The sequence below is a fragment of the Anabrus simplex genome, chromosome 2 (genome assembly GCF_040414725.1).
Source record: "Anabrus simplex isolate iqAnaSimp1 chromosome 2, ASM4041472v1, whole genome shotgun sequence".
NCBI classification, from domain to species: Eukaryota; Metazoa; Arthropoda; class Insecta; order Orthoptera; family Tettigoniidae; genus Anabrus; species Anabrus simplex.
The window spans coordinates 135,246,605-135,264,652 of NC_090266.1; the positions used below are offsets into that span (position 1 = coordinate 135,246,605).

Below are 18,048 nucleotides of genomic sequence, written 5' to 3' on the forward strand. Positions count from 1 at the left end.
AAATTGCGACCCTCGTCCTCAGAGGCTCCATCAAAATCCTGAGACACCACCTCTACAGCTACGGCTCTGGAATGCCACACTAATTATACTGTTCCGTTAATTAATAGATCTGTACAGAAATTTGATATGTTTTACCTTATCCTTAGTGGCAGCCTGTAAATATAGGACGTTGTTCCTAAAAAAAATGGAAATATTATTATTGTGAAGAATATAAGTCGAAATATCAATGGGAAGAACCTTTACATCCTTCACCATATCTACACAGCAGTGATGTGAATTTTTCTCCTTAGGTTGTAAAAAACAGGTATGTATTAGAAAATATGCAGAAGTAGATTCTCCTCCACAAGATGTTTGCAACTGGTGATATAGTGTTCCTGTACACTTTTCAGAAGAAAAAAGGGCTTCTTTTTCTGGCAAGTCTTTCACAAAGTAGTAACAAATACTACTTAGCATTAAAGAAGGTTGCATAACTGAAATATCTCCTCCTTAATCCATGCTGTATTCAGCCTCCATAATACATCAGTCTTGCAAACCTACAAATGATATAGTAGCCAAGATTCTTCAGCTCATCATACAGAAACTTTAATAAACATTCTCTCTTTTTTGCAAAGTCTCAGAGAGTAATCTAAACACCAAGCTTGATACCTGCAGTCGCTTAAGTGCGGCCAGTATTCAGGAGATATTAGGTTCGAACCCCACTGTCGGCAGCCCTGAAGATGGTTTTCCGTGGCTTCCCATTTTCATACCAGACAAATACTGGGGCTGTACCTTAATTAAGGCCACAGTCGCTTCCTTCCCATTCCTAATCCTCTCCCGTCCCATCATCGCTGTAAAACCTATCTGTGTCGGTGCAGCGTAAAGCAACTTGTAAAGAAAAAAGGAAAACTAAACAAAGCTGCACTAGGCATAAAATTCAATTCACCCTTGTATGTTACATTTAAAAAAAAGAAAGTATCGATTAATTTGTAGTTTTCCAGTTGATGTTACGGATCTACAAACCGTACTGGTATGTTTGTGGTAAAAATCACAAAATATTTCTGAAGAGCGAGACTTAGTTCTGTCTGTTAGAACATGGTAGAAATTATTCAGTTCTCATGATGCTGTATGCATTTTTAATAATTTTTGAGTCAGTAGTTGTTATCAAAGTTCAAAAGCAAAATAATTTTCAGAAAATTTCAACACTTATACTTCCCATTGAATGTGGCTGTTGACAATCCCAGCGAAAACTTACCTTATTTAAAGTCCACCATTAATGCTACAACATTCAAGTGAAAAATGTGTGGCTTAATTAATGGGAAGTTTGTGTATGTACAGGAGAGTACAGTCTACGCTGGAGGTGTGCTCAATGGGTTTGCTTAAATTATCAGCAGCAGCAAAAACTGTTGTGGCATCTTTAGTGTCTCTTTATTTATTTCACTTTTTTTTGTATCTGTCTCTTGGCACAGGCCAGAGCAAATTGTAGCTTCTACCGAAGTCCCAATCTCATCCATGGCTGTGACAATATGAAAGCTGCTGGGGTATGGGTCATGCTGAGTAATGACATTTGGAGCATAACTAGTGTTTGAGTGTTATGAAAGGTGTTGCTCATAGGATCAGTCGTGCTACAGGAGCACCTTCTGGTCCAGTGAGGAAAGCAATGGCAAACTACCTCACTCCTCATCTTGCCTAGTATGCCTCATTTGGGCTCTGCCATTATTTTTTGCTGTTTCCATATAACTGCATAGCCTTTGGTGGTCCTAATTGAATAGAAACAGGAGTGAACCACAGACCCTTTAGGATGAGAGATTATCTTTAGTGCTGTCGCCCAGGTGGCAGATTATACTTTCACTAGAAATACTGTTATAAGTCTCAATTAATACAGTATATGGTATTGATAACATTAGCCAAAAGATTAATTATTTATAATACAAGGTAGTGGAACTGAGGCTGTACTTGTATTTTGGTATTGCTGATCTTGAAGGATAGCCTATATCCATTACGGTAGTGGTTGGCGAATTTGCTTGAATCTTATTATCTCATGCTTGGCAGAAAAAAAAAGAATACGCTTCAATATCAGCTCACTGTCAGTTCTGCCTATGGAATTACACAACCTCTTCTATAACCTAGAGGTACTGAGTTTGATGGGATTATATTCAACCTTCTCATTGTCACTTTCTTCAGACTTTCTGATATAGATTCAAGCAAATTCACCAACCACTAATGGATATACCCATCAAGATCAGTACTACTGGAATAAAAGTACAGCCTTAGTTTCACTACCTTGTACTATAATTAATTATCTTTTGGCTAATTTTATCAATCCCGTAGGTCTATACTGTATTAGTTGAGACTTAAAAGTGAAAGTATAATCTGCCACCTGGGCAACAGCACCTAATGCAGATCACTGATTATTAGTGCAATTCTTATTGATTAATCAAACTGTATATCGGTATCTAAGGTAAAATAGGACATTCATTCCAATATATAATTTGAGGTTATAATACTCGATGCAATATTGAACTGAAATATACAATATAAACGTCAAATATAATATTAAAAAATACACACATTTTTTTATATAAAGCCTGTACATTTTAAAAGACTGGGCTTGCTTTAAACAGGTTGTAGATCACATGTACCACTCGGAGATATAACAACAGTGACAATCATTGAGCTCCAGAGACCGAAAACACTATCCAATATCTTCTCACAAGCAACGGGTTGTAGATCACATGTACCACTCGGAGATATAACAGTGACAATCATTGAGCTCCAGAGACCGAAAGCACTATCCAATATCTTCTCACAAGCAACGGGCAGTAGATCACATGTACCACTCGGAGATATAACAACAAACAGTAACAATCATTGAGCTCCAGAGACCGAAAGCACTATCCAATATCTTCTCACAAGCAACGGGCAGTAGATCACATGTACCACTCGGAGATATAACAACAAACAGTAAAAATCGTTGAGCTCCAGAGACCGAAAGCACTATCCAATATCTTCTCACAAGACATTCTCAACACACGAGTCACGTTTATATACACATATGATAATACTCTGAGCATAAAATAATAGAACTAGTGCTGACCATGTGAAGCTGCAGTAGGTGAAAATAAACATACAACAATGTTCTTTAGAATAGTTCAGTTCAGATCTGTTAGTTATCTGAACTACTCGATTCATGATGGCGGCGTACGCCATTCGGAAAGCTTCGGCTTGCTCCGTAAGGCTTCGGTAAAGCTTCAGAGTGGCGCCGTAGTACGTCCCGTCAGGGGCTAACGTCGAGTGCTTCCAACTACACATTACAAACCTGACAGCTTGCAACCGGCCTTGGAGAAGAAACCTGCGCGCGCATATATTTCTCGCTGTGTCGACAGCTCCGCTGAAGCTCTTAAGACACGAGCAAGCCTCGCTGGACTCGCCAAGATATATGCAACATGCGATTTGTATAATGCAGATCTATTACAGATACGGTAGGCCTACATATTGTAATTTTTTTAACTCGTCGCCTGCTTTAGAAAAATATTGCGCTTGCGCAGCAAGCGTAGCATGCTCGGAGAAATCGCCCCTGGAACAGGCAAATGTTAATAATAATAATAATAATAATAATAATAATAATAATAATAATAATAATAATAATAATAATAATTGCAAATGCATTGCCCCGTATAGTGTTCGAAGTGTGTATCTTGATAACATGGTTTGAAGAACTTGAGATACAGTGACTCGCATAATTATTCGGAAAGACATGATTTATTATAGTTTCCTTTGTATTAGTGCTTTCAGTAATAATAAAGCACTCATATAAATTAGATACAAGTTTCTGTATAGAATAATAAAGCTAAACATCCATAATTATTCTAATGAACACGTTCAATGAAAATATAATCATTAAAAACAAAATCAAAATCAGAACTAATATTGCACAAAATTATTCGGACACTTGCCGTTTTACTTATGGTCCTAAGGGTTCAGTATCTGGTGGGCTTTCCTTTCATAATTACTTCCGTGAGTCGACCTGGCATGCTCTCCTCTAATTTCCGGATGTAATCGGGAGATATCTTCTGCCACCCTTCTTGAAGTCCATTTTTTTATTATTCTCTAGATGTGATTGTTGTTTTACTTATTTCTTTATCCAGTTTGTCCCAAAGATTCTCAATCCCATTCAAGTCTGGTGATTGAGGGGAGGATGCAGCACTTTTGCGCAATTAAACAATAACCACATCCTTACATTCCAGGCCATATGCTTTGGGTGGTTATCTTGACAAAACTTAAAATGTTCACCAATCCCCATCTTTTCGGCACTCTTTTTCATATTGTCCCTCAGTATTTTAAGGCATTGAAAGTGGTCCATTTTACCCTCAATAAAAACCAATTCACCAACTCCATTCGGCGACATGCACCCCCACATCATTACATGTCCACCACCATGCTCCACAGTTGCTTTCAGATTTTTGTCTTGAAGCTCAATATTAGGACACCGCCAAACTGTTAACCTCCCATCAGACTGAAATATGTTAAATTTACTCTCGTCAGCAAATATAAAGTCATTCCACCACTCATTATCTTCCTTAACATGCTCTTTGGCAAACAGCATTCTCTTTCTTCGATTTACTTGATTTATGAAGGGCTTCCTTCTTGCAATATGGCCGTGAAAGTTACCTCTTCTGAGCACTCTACGTATTGTTTAGGGATGCACTTTCTTTCTGGTGTCTACGGCAATCTCCGTAGCGAGTTTTGGAGCACTTAACTTGGGTGCCTTTTTCATTTTTCTGATGATATAACACTCTTCCCTCACAGAAAAATTTCTTGGACGTCCCGTATGCGGTAGATGTCAATCCTATCTTTCTCCCGGAATCTTGTGACAATATCAGAGACTGTACTTTTCTTCATTTGTAACATTTCAGCAATTTCACGACAACTTTTACCTTTAGCATGGTGAAAAATTACTAGCTGCCGCTGTTCGATTGTGCTCTCTCTTCCTCTGCGGCCCATTTTCCCCTACGTTGTACACAGTACTCTAACACACAGAATGTTTACGTTCGCACTGTCCGTGGCTCTTTTACATACGACTTCTGCACGGCAACTGACTTTTGTCCGAATAATTTTGTTGAAGCACGTTAACTGCGTTCTGAGATTCCATGGTCACTGGTTCTCTCCTGCACATTTGAACGTCGTGTTGAATCTGTGAAACTGGGTTCTATCAGAAACTAGTTTGCGTGTACGATATTTTCTCTGAAATACAGGGCCAGTGTGTAGCAAAGACTATAATTACTAACGTGTCCGAATAGTTATGTGAGTCACTGTATATTATGGAATTATGAAACTATGGCGCGCCCCCCACTGCTGATATCAACGAGCCGCCACTGGTCTGCAGTGATAAGAATCGAGGGCTTTGAAAAAGAGGCAGCAATCCATAAAGGAGTGAGGCAAGGCTGCAGTTTTTCCCCTTTCCTTTCCAATGTTTACGTAGAACAGGCAATAAATTTAATTTATTTATTTGGGAAACCAAAACAGCGAGAAGCCGAATTACAGAGTTCCGCAAAGGAAATTTGGAAAGGGTATCAAAGTTCAAGGAGAGGAAGTCAAAACACTGAGATTTGCCGATGATGTTATTTTATCTGACTCTGCAGGAGATCTGGAGAAATTGCTGAATGGTATGGACAAGTCTTGGAGAAGGAATACAAGATGAAAATAAAATAAGTCCAAAACAAAAGTAATGGGGTCCGGTCGAACAAGGTCAGGTGATGCAGGAAATATTAGATTAGGAAATGAAGTCTTAAAGGAAGTAGATGGCTACTGTTACTTCAGTAGTTAAATAACTAATCATGGCAGAAGTAAGCAGGACATAAAATGCAGACTAGCACAAGCAAGGAAGAGCCTTTTTAAGAAAATAAATTTGCTCAGTTCAAACATTGATATAGGAATTAGAAAGATGTTTTTGAAGACTTTCGTCTGCAGCGTGGCATTGTATGGAAGCGAAACATGGACGATAACTAGCTCAGAAAGAAAGAGAATAGAAGCTTTTGAAATGTGGTGTTACAGAAGAATGTTGTAGGTGATGTGGGTAGATAGAATCACGAATGAAGAGATACTGAATCGAATTGGTGAGAGGAGATCGATTTGATTAAATTTGACCAAAAGAAGAGACAGAATGATAGGACACATCTTAAGACACTCAGGACTTGTTCAGTTGGTTTTTGAGGGAAGTGTAGGTGGAAAGAACGGTAGGAGTAGACCAAGATACAAATAAGACAAGCAGATTATTGCGGATATAGGATGTTAGTTTTGTAGAAATGAAAAGGTTAGCACAGGATAGGGTGACATGGAGCGCTGTATCTGTGGACTGGTTACTCAAACAACAACAACATCAATGATAATAATAATAATAATAATAATACACCGGTCGATTTGGCCGTGCGGTTAAGGGCACGCAGCTGTCAGCTTGCATTCGGTAGATAGTGGGTTCTAACCTTACTGCCGGCAGCCCTGAAGATGTTTTTCCATTTTTTCCCATTTTCACACCAGGCAAATTCTGGGGATGTACCTTAATTGTGGCCACGGCCGCTTCCTTCCCACTCCTAGGCCTTTCCTATCCCATCGTCGCTATGATATCTATATATGTGTTGGTGCGACGTAAAACATATTGTAAAAGGATATAGGTCTAATAATGATCAGTACTTGTTTTTATAAGTACTGATAGGCCTGTGGCTCGTTTTAAGAAATTCTAATCTTAAATAGGGCCTAATAATCAGCGGCGGTCGAAGTGTCCCGTTGTAATTTCAGCCTGTATAGTTGAAAATATTAATTATTAATTACGACACCTACAACTATCTTGCCAGCCCTTCATGACGATGGCAGGATGTAACACTTGACGGGCGAGGGGAGGGGCGAGGGCTTGTTTTTGTGTACAGCGATATTACCAGTAGAGCCTATGTATTTTTTTAAAATTTCGGTTGTTAACTTCATATTTGTATTCATCTTTCTTTCTTTCTTAATCCGTTCATACTCCAGGGTTGGTTATTCCCTCGGACTCAGCGAGGGATCACACGTCTACCGCCTCTAGGGCAGTGTCCTGGAACGTGAGACTTAGGGTCGGGGATACAACGGGTGAGGAGCACCAGTACCTCGCCGGGGTGGCCTCACCTGGTATGCTGAATAGGGGCCGTGGCATTAAGTTAGGTACTACCCCGGCATTTGCCTGGAGAAGAAGTGGAAAACCACGGAAAACCACTTCGAGGATGGGTGAGGTGGGAATCGAACCCCCTCTACTCAGTTGACCTCCCTCAATCCACTTTTAAAATTTCGTGGCAGAGCCGGGAATCGAACCCGGGCCTCCGGGGATGGCAGCTAATCACACTAACCACTACACCACAGAGGTTTATTCTCGACAACACAATATAGGCTAACTGGGCTCCCGTTAACGTACTAACCAACTGACAGGGCCGGTTCTACCACCTACTGGTAAAGTAGCGCGTAATTTGCACTCCGCGTAAAAGGATGTTTCCGTCTGACTACTCCCAGGTAGCGCTATCGGCAGCATAAATCGTCGTTACCCGGCGCGTAATTTATCGGCCACTTCGAGGGCCCGATAAGACTTTACCTGCCGGGCAAGTTCTGAGAGCTGAACATTATTAGCTGTATTTCTGGTGATATGCAACTCAAATTAGCTTAGTATACTGAAAAAAGCAGTATACTGTAACAGTGATCGATATTGTATTGCAGGATTTTGAACATTAATGCTTCCCTTTAGTTGCAACGGTCACACCAGCCTCTCGCATCGGTAGCGCAGGGAACACATTTTATACGTCAAGCTTTCGTAAAGAAACTCTAAAAGGATATAAAATCAAAATCTATTTGGAAATCATTTCAAATGGGCTTTAATTTTCTACTTTTTCAGTTTTCGGACACGAGATATATATTACTGTATGTATCCTACTTAATTTAAGCGTTTTCCTAGCGTAATGGTTAACACGCTCGCTTCATAATACGAAGTGCGCAGGTTCGAATGTTTATTATGACGAATCTTTTTTATTTCCATTATTAGCGTTGTGTTAATCTGTATGCCTCTTTTCGTACGTTCTGATCACAATATTATGCTTATTAGGAAAATTGCTTTATATGTATGCTACTTATAGCAAGTGATGTTATGATTAATAGCACATAGGACTGTCGCCCAGGTAGCAGATTCCCTATTAGTTGTTTACATAGTCTTGTAAATTATTTCGAAGAAATTGGAAACTATTCCATTCCCGAATTCCTCTTCCTATGAATGGATATTTATCTCGATTAGTTCTTTATATTTACAGTACCTTCCTACTTTATCTTCATAAAGTTAAAAATTAAAATGAAATGCTTTATCAATAAATGGAAGCATCTGGAAATAAACGAGGTCAAGAACTAGTTGCAAACAGAGCATCGCGGAGATACTTAATCAATTGACAGAAGCCTGCAGATAGAATGCTCAAAGGCAGTAAGTCCGTAAAGAAGATGTGTGTGTATATATACGTATATGGAAGCGCGTAAAAGAGAGTTAAGAACAACGGCAGGGAACGAAAATGCATTTTAAAATGTAAATTAGAAATACGATGAAAACCTGCGCACCTTCTGTTACGGAGCGAGCGACTTGACCAATCTACTACGAGAATACTTTTCAAAAACGCTGCCTTACATGACAGGTTATAACTGGCGTTAGAAAATGTAATCTCGAGATTTTAATCCCAATTAGGTATTGATATTGAAGATCATAGATTATAATCACGAAAGCTTGCCATGAATCGTTGTCCATAACTCTTAAGACTTCCTTTATTAGGCTTTTTGGTGATAATCAGCAGACGCAAGCACAGGGAAATAAGACAATCGAAATGTGTTTCATGCATCTGACGATAGATAGCACCACACTCGAAAGCAAGAAATCGCTGAAAATCAGTCTAGCCAACTTCGTATATCGGTGTCTAGCTCCGGGTAGGTACCTAGCGCTTGCGCGGAGGTGGTTGGACGCAAACCAAAGTACCAGCCGATTTACACCTGCAGGTAGTTTACCTCCCGGGCAGCTGCCAGCCACTTTACCAGCAGATGGTAGAACCGGCCCGAGGAGTAACTTCTATATATATAGGTTGTCGCTTTTCTTTTCAATCTACTGGCTACTTTGTGTACACACCCAAGATTTTAGACACGCGACGCCACTGGTCGGGACGGTTCCTATTCATAGGACACAGCTCATTCCTTGCATATCCTCACCCAAATCCATTCACAATCATTCATTTCATCCTCATTAGCTCTTCACCGAGGCTGGCATCCGGACACAAAACATGCCACTCACCTCATCCCCGACCCCGCATTACCAACCGGGAATAAGTCATCGAGAATATGGATTGTAAACAAACAATACTGCATTATTCATTTTGTGAACGAATTACAGCGGTACTCGACGCAGGTAGCGAGTGAAGAGTAACAACAACAATAATGTTATTGGCTTTACGTCCCACTAACTATTTTTACTCTTTTAAGGGACGCCGAAGTGCCAGAATTTAGTCCCGTAGGAGTTCTTTTGCGTGACATTAGATCTACTGACACGAGGCACCTTCAAATACCACCGGACTGAGCCAGGATCGAATCTGTCAATTTGGGGTCAGCCAGTCAGCCCGGCCGAAGAATAACATTTTGTAACTCGGATTCTTACAATGCACTAATTTTGAAGTCGCTTTCAGCCTATGAGAGCGAAGTGTGCCGGTCGATGGAATGATTTCATATTCTGCACCAGGCACCGTCAGCTCTTTGGTGGCTCCCAGCGGTGTTTCTGCATGTCTGGTGAGGTGGGGGACGGGCAGCTCATTCAACGCAGTGAACAGAGGCGGGGTGGTTGACATGAGGAAAGCAAACAACTAAGCTGTGTTCATGTGAAAATCCACGGCCTGTTTCCAGTCATTTGACCGGGTCAGCCCCCATCTAGCGGCGAGGATAGAAATTCCCTGTGGCACTCATCTGGGGCAATGATTAATGACTGACAGATGAAATGAGATGAAACTGCAGAGTGTTGCTGGAGTGAAACTTGATGGGAAAAAACGGAGAATCTGGAGGAGAGCTCGTCCGGCCTCCACTTCATCCAGCACAAACCTCACATGGAGTGACCGGGATTTGAACTACGGAACCCAGAAGTGAGAGGCCGGCGCGCTGCCACTTGAGCCACGGAGGCTATGTTGTGTTATTGGCACAAAATTATTATAATAATTACGACTTAAGAGTAAAGGCAGTTCTTCTTCTTTTTCTTCTTAATCTGTTTTGCCCTCCAGGGTTGGTTTTCCCTCGGACTCAGCGAGGGACCCCACATCTACCGCCTCAAGGGCAGTGTCCTGGAGCCTCAGACGTTGGGTCGGGGATACAACTGGGGAGGAGGACCAGTACCTCGCCCAGGCAGCTTCATCTGCTATGCTGAACAGGGGCCTTGGGGGGAGATGGGAAGATTGGAAGGGATATACAAGGAAGAGGGAAGGAAGCGGCCGTGGCCTTAAGTTAGGTACCATCGCGGCGTTTGCCTGGAAGAGAAGTGGGAAACCACGGAAAAGCACTTCTAGGATGGCTGAGGTGGGAATCGAACCCACCTCTACTCAGTTAACCTCCCGAGGCTGAGTGGACACCGTTCCAGCCCTCGTACCACTTTTCAAATTTCGTGGCAGAGCAGGGAATCGAACTCGGACCTCTGGGGGTGGCAGCTAATCACACTAACCACTACACCACACAGGGGGACAATGGCAGTTCGTTCATTTTTATTATTTTCATACATTTTGTCTGTATTTTAATACAACAATTTAGTTTTGTTTTGTTGAAAGGAAGACTATTTTTCTATATTATTCCGTTTCAAGGGGTAAAATTAATTTTTTTAGTAGTTTCAGGTACACAATTGTATGGTATCCCCTGATTTGGCGTCGTGATGAGGTAAGATGAAATGAGACGACATGTTTTACGACCGGGTGCCCTTCCCGACGGAAACCTCGGTAAGGAACTAATTAAGATGAAATTGATAAATATGAAATTAATGATTATAAATGGAATTGGGTAGGGAGGTGGAAGAAATCGGCTATGGCCTATGAATAGGAACTGTCCTGACATTTGTGTGGGAGTGAAAATGGGAAAACACAGAGAACTGTCCTCAGGGCTCGAACCCACTGGTCTCCCGAATGCAAAGCTTGGCTCCATAGCCTTAGCGCGTTAACATGATGGACCACTCCGCTCGGTTCCCCGTACTTCATACTACCGAGCTCGATAGCTGCAATCGCTTAAGTGCGGCCAGTATCCAGTAATCGGGAGATAGTGGGTTCGAGCCCCACTGTCGGCAGCCCTGAAGATGGTTTTCCGTGGTTTCCCATTTTTCACACCAGGCAAATGCCGGGGCTGTGCCTTAATTAAGGCCACGGCCGCTTCCTTCCAATTCCTAGGCCTTTCCTATCCCATCGTCGCCGTAAGACATATCTGTGTCGGTGCGACGTAAAGCAAATAGCAAAAAAATAGCGCACTTCATAGGCTACTTACAAATGTCCCGTACGCACTAATGATGAACGGGATGTTTAGTTGCTGGTTTTCAAAGGAGCGCTAAAACGTGCTCTATTTTGGATGTGAAATAAATAGCAGTCATTTTTTACTACTCACGTTCCCCAGCAGGGTGCATTTTTAAACACGCCAAGGATGTAGAAAATAATGTTTATAACTCATTACTCATTAGTATATAGGCCTACACGTAGGCTACAGACACTTCAGTAGACTAAGAACTTGCTTGTATGCGGTATGTGCCTTGAACGATCCATTAGCTCTTAATTTCAAGTCTGCTTGGCGAAATACGTTTACAAAAGACAGGCAGCTATTTTGGAAACTCCTTCGCAAGCCGTCTGCGAACTTCGGCTGCATTCCGACCAGATTCTCCATAGATTAAAACTACGTCAGTGAATTAGTCATTCCTGAACACACTTGTCGACTGTAGTGCTACTGTACCAAACACCAGCCTGCTACTGAGCGTTGGAAAATGACGCTATTTGACGGGTAGCGCCGAGGAACATGCAGTGAGCGGCCGTCCGGTTGTAACCTCTTCGTATTCAGACGTAAGTAACCTGCAAGCAGTAACAACCCTGTGAAAATCAGTTATTAGGCATCCCATTCATCATTAGTCCAGGCGGGACACTTGTAAGTAGAAAGTACGGCGCTAGCGGGCCATCTGGTTTATATATATAATCGTTCTCATATATGCACTTGGCACTTGGTCGTCAAACAGGATGGGAGAAGTAATAGACTATGTCGGATTTAGTTCACTGTTTGTCTGTTACAGCATCATGGGAAAATTGATTGGTGGATTTTCATCAAATTTGGTATTTACGTATACGACGAGGGCGTGTAGGATCATAGTAATAAGTTATTCAAGAACATTCAGCAGGTTGGGGCTTCATAGGTGGCCTTAAACATAAAACTCGACGTATCCCTTTTATGGTTGGTTTTACAGGACAATTCTCCATGACAAAATTTATCTAGAATATAATTTACAAACTTTTCGCTCTATACGGATAAAGTGAAAAATAACGAAAATATCAGTGCTGGTCGTGTGAAAGTATAGGCCTAAATCTAAGAGTCGATAGTTAACTGCCAGCGCAGAAGTTCACTAGACACTGGTGTCTCCACGATAATAATAATAACATCGGTCTGCGAAAAAAAAAAAAAAAAATTCCGTTGAAAGTTTGAAGAGGTGATTTACCCTAATTTAGGTGTGTTGATTTCAAATATGTGAACCGTTTTTGGCTATAAACGTCTAGTTGATGAGGTGAGATACATTTTTACGATCATATCACGTGTACACTTATTTGCAAAAATAAAGTGGCGCGCAAAGAAATTGTCGAAATTGCATGATATTTAATAGGAACGACTGTAATGTTGAAATACGTATGTGGTTACAACAACAAAGGAAAAAGGTAATTTATTATGGAAAACTGAGAAGTTGAAGCTAGGCTCTGGAACTCTTTGTACACGAGATGTGGTACGAGCGGGCAAGAAACTTTCAGGTTTCATATGGTATCCTGCGGCACATGTATCTATATTTGCTTTATCTGGTTCCCTATATCATGTGAACTCCTAGGCTGATGATGTTGGGCGCCCCAGGTAGTTCGAGGCGACAAATCTAGCGACCTGAAAGGTCACAGGGGTGTGACTACATTGTGGAAACATTCCTGCTATACCCTCTGTTCGGCCGAGCAGTATCCTGCTGGAAAATGTCTCTTCAAAGGCCTGTCCTGAAGAGCAACACAAACGGATGCAGTGTGTCCTGCACATATCGCTGTGCTGTCAGTCTCCTCGTATCACTACTAAGGGTGACCGACTCCGTATTCGGTGACCCCCCAGACCATAAACCAAAGGCCAAACCAAAGGCAAGATTGAGGCGCTCATCACGAGGCCTCCAGGCACGAACAGGCCGTTGCCAGTGCACAAAGAGAAAGAGAACCTTGATTCATCATTAAAGACAATCCGTCTCCAGTCCGAACCAGTCCAGATTTATCGTTCAAGGCACAACTGTTAAACGGAAACGACGGTGGATTGGTGTCAACGGCAGGACACATATTGGGCGCCGTTACCTGAATTTCCTTAGGCAAGCATAAATAAATATTTCGGGCAGACACAGGGGTCTATGACGATGGTACATGTGCTTGGATGATAGACACTGTAAAAGTTGAGCTGCTCGAGCTTGTCGGAGGATCTGATGATCCTCTCTCCTGGTGGTCAGTCGAGGGCGTCCTAAGTATAGGTGTCGTACGTGCGTGACCTCATATACCCACTGGACACAACAGGCCCTAGCTGACTTGCGATTCGTCGATACGAGCATCCAGCCTCACACATTCCGGTTAGAAAATTGAATCTAGCAAAGAAGGCAGCTAAGGATAACATGATGGCAAACATAATTGGCAGTCATACGAATTTTAGTGAAAAATGGAAGGGTATGTATAGGTATTTTAAGGCAGAAACAGGTTCCAAGAAGGACATTCCAGGAATAATTAATGAACAAGGGGAGTGTGTATGTGATGATCTTCAAAAGGCAGAAGTATTCAGTCAGCAGTATGTAAAGATTGTTGGTTACAAGGATGATGTCGAGATAGAGGAGGAGACTAAGGCCAAAGAAGTAATAAAATTTACGTATGATAACAATGACATTTACAATAAGATACAAAAGTTGAAAACTAGAAAAGCGGCTGGAATTGATCAGATTTCTGGGGATATACTAAAGACAATGGGTTGGGATATAGTACCATATCTGAAGTACTTATTTGATTATTGTTTGGTCGGAGGAGCTATACCAGATGAATGGAGAGTTGCTATTGTAGCCCCGGTGTATAAAGGAAAGGGTGATAGAGATAAAGCTGAAAATTACAGGCCAGTAAGTTTGACATGCATTGTATGTAAGCTTTGGGAATGCATTCTTTCTGATTATATTAGACATGTTTGTGAAATTAATAACTGGTTCGATAGAAGGCAATTCTGTTTTAGGAAGGGTTATTCCACTGAAGCTCAACTTGTAGGATTCCAGCAAGATATAGCAGATATCTTGGATTCTGGAGGTCAAATGGACTGTATCGCGATTGACCTGTCTAAAACATTTGATAGGGTGGAACATGGGAGACTACTGGCAAAAATGAGTGCAATTGGACTAGACAAAAGAGTGACTGAATGGATTGCTATATTTCTAGAAAATAGATCTCAGAGAATTAGAGTAGGCAAAGCTTTATCTGACCCTGTAATAATTAAGAGGGGAATTCCTCAAGGTAGTATTATTGGACCTTTATGTTCTCTTATATATATAAATGATATGAGTAGAGGAGTGGAATCGGAGGTAAGGCTTTTTGCGGATGATGTTATTCTCTGTAGAGTGATAAATAAGTTACAAGATTGTGAGCAACTGCAACGTGACCTCGAAAATGTTGTGAGATGGACAGCAGGCAATGGTATGTTGATAAACGGGGTTAAAAGTCAGGTTGTGAGTTTCACAAATAGGAGAAGACCTCTCAGTTTTAATTACGGCGTTGATGGGGTGAAAGTTCCTTTTGGGGATCATTGTAAGTATCTAGGTGTTAATACACTGACTGACAGAGCAAATGCAACACCAAGAAGGAGTGGTTCGAAAGGGATGAAAGTTGGGGAAAAAACAGGGACGGCACGGACGAATAATTGATGTTTATTTCAAACCGATATGCAGGTTACACAATGCGCACGGCATCGACTCAATAGGATGTAGGACCACCGCGAGCGGCGATGCACGCAGAAACACGTCGAGGTACAGAGTCAATAAGAGTGCGGATGGTGTCCTGAGGGATGGTTCTCCATTCTCTGTCAACCATTTGCCACAGTTGGTCGTCCGTACGAGGCTGGGGCAGAGTTTGCAAACGGCGTCCAATGAGATCCCACACGTGTTCGATTGGTGAGAGATCCGGAGAGTACGCTGGCCACGGAAGCATCTGTACACCTCGTAGAGCCTGTTGGGAGATGCGAGCAGTGTGTGGGCGGGCATTATCCTGCTGAAACAGAGCATTGGGCAGCCCCTGAAGGTACGGGAGTGCCACCGGCCGCAGCACATGCTGCACGTAGCGGTGGGCATTTAACGTGCCTTGAATACGCACTAGAGGTGACGTGGAATCATACGTAATAGCGCCCCGAACCATGATGCCGCGTTGTCTAGCGGTAGGGCGCTCCACAGTTATTGCCGGATTTGACCTTTCTCCACGCCGACGCCACACTCGTCTGTGGTGACTATCACTGACAGAACAGAAGCGTGACTCATCGGAGAACACGACGTTCCGCCATTCCCTCATCCAAGTCGCTCTAGCCCGGCACCATGCCAGGCGTGCACGTCTATGCTGTGGAGTCAATGGTAGTCTTCTGAGCGGACGCCGGGAGTGCAGGCCTCCTTCAACCAATCGACGGGAAATTGTTCTGGTCGATATTGGAACAGCCAGGGTGTCTTGCACATGCTGAAGAATGGCGGTTGACGTGGCGTGCGGGGCTGCCACCGCTTGGCGGCGGATGCGCCGATCCTCGCGTGCTGACGTCACTCGGGCTGCGCCTGGACCTCTCGCACGTGCCACATGTCCCTGCGCCAACCATCTTCGCCACAGGCGCTGCACCGTGGACACATCCCTATGGGTATCGGCTGTGATTTGACGAAGCGACCAATCTGCCCTTCTCAGCCCGATCACCATACCCCTCGTAAAGTCGTCTGTCTGCTGGAAATGCCTCCGTTGACGGCGACCTGGCATTCTTAGCTATACACGTGTCCTGTGGCACACGACAACACGTTCTACAATGACTGTCGGCTGAGAAATCACGGTACGAAGTGGACCATTCGCCAACGCCGTGTCCCATTTATCGTTCGCTACGTGCGCAGCACAGCGGCGCATTTCACATCATGAGCATACCTCAGTGACGTCAGTCTACCCTGCAATTGGCATAAAGTTCTGACCACTCCTTCTTGGTGTTGCATTTGCTCTGTCAGTCAGTGTATAAGGAAAGATCTTCATTGGGGTAATCACATAAATGAGATTGTAAATAAAGGGTACAGATCTCTGCACATGGTTATGAGGGTGTTTAGGGGTTGTAGTAAGGATGTAAAGGAGAGTGCATATAAGTCTCTGGTAAGATCCCAACTAGAATATGGTTCCAGTGTATGGGACCCTCACCAGGATTACCTGATTCAAGAACTAGAAAAAATCCAAAGAAAGGCAGCTCGATTTGTTCTGGGTGATTTCCGACAAAAGAGTAGCGTTAAAAAAATGTTGCAATGTTTGGGTTGGGAAGAATTGAGAGAAAGAAGAAGAGCTGCTCGACTAAGTGGTATGTTCCGATCTGTCAGCGGAGAGATGGCGTGGAATGACATTATAGACGAATAAGTTTGAATGGCTTTTATAAAAGTAGGAAAGATCACAATATGAAGATAAAGTTGGAATTCAAGAGGACAAACTGGGGCAAATATTCATTTATAGGAAGGGGAGTTAGGGATTAGAATAACTTACCAAGGGAGAAGTTCAATAAATTTCCAATTTCTTTGAAATCATTTAGGAAAAGGCTAGGAAAGCAACAGATAGGGAATCTGCCACCTGGGCGACTGCCCTAAATGCAGATCAGTATTGATTGATTGATTGATTGATCTGTTCCTTCTCAAACTCTGATAACTGGGCGAAATCTCTCTGATCACATTGCGGAGGCACTTCGAATTGTGGACGAGCTTTCCACAACCGGAAACAGCAATCAACTACGCGTGTAAGCCTTTGCGATCCTTGATATAGGTCACAGGCGACAGCACGTTCACGGCTTCTGGTGGCAAGACAGTTCAGCTAATCCTGTAACTACGCTAAACATTTGATTAATTACTTGAGATATAACTGTATGCAGAGTTTTGCAGCAAACTGACAACTCCTTCGGGGGGCATATTTTTTCTCGTTTTGCAATGAGTGTACGTTTTAAAACGAAATTCAATTAACCGGGGATGGAGGGGAATGCACGTCCAGTACTTGCACGGTACCTAGCTGCTGACGCGTCCATATTCCTATACCAGACCTAAATAGCGTTATAATTATAATTACATTAAGCCAGTCACTAATATGATACAATTTTCAGGAATAGTTCATATATACGCCTTTCTGAGTCTGACGATCAACGAATTCCTAGCCCATACGCGAAGAAAAAATCATTGAATTATAAAAGGACATACTCCAGCTCGAGGATCTCACGCTCTGTTTCCTGATGGTTCGAACCCGGCTGTGAAGGGATGCTATGGAACTCTTCAGTTATTTCATGCGTTCATTTCAAAAGTATTAAAAGTATTCAAGTACTTACCTTTCTATTTGCCTTTCGGAACTTCTCTGGATCAAATCCTTCGATTTGTGTCTGTAAGGAAAGCAACAAAGATCAGTTGAATATGATGTAGTGCTCACAAAATGATAACATTCAGGTTACATTGGAAAGGTGCTCCGCATATGACATTTATTAATACAGTGTAAACCGATGAGCCATTACATTATGACTACCTACCTAATACGATGTAGG

General features: G+C 42.4%; 1 long non-coding RNA gene across 1 annotated transcript in view; it reads right to left on the reverse strand.

Annotated features, from left to right (window-relative positions):
• Positions 1 to 18,048, reverse strand: part of LOC136862702 (uncharacterized) — a 278,626-nt gene that overhangs the window by 136,504 nt on the left and 124,074 nt on the right. The window contains exon 2 of the long non-coding RNA XR_010859055.2: positions 17,839 to 17,889. This is a non-coding gene — a long non-coding RNA (uncharacterized lncRNA). The remainder of the gene's footprint in view (positions 1 to 17,838; positions 17,890 to 18,048) is intronic.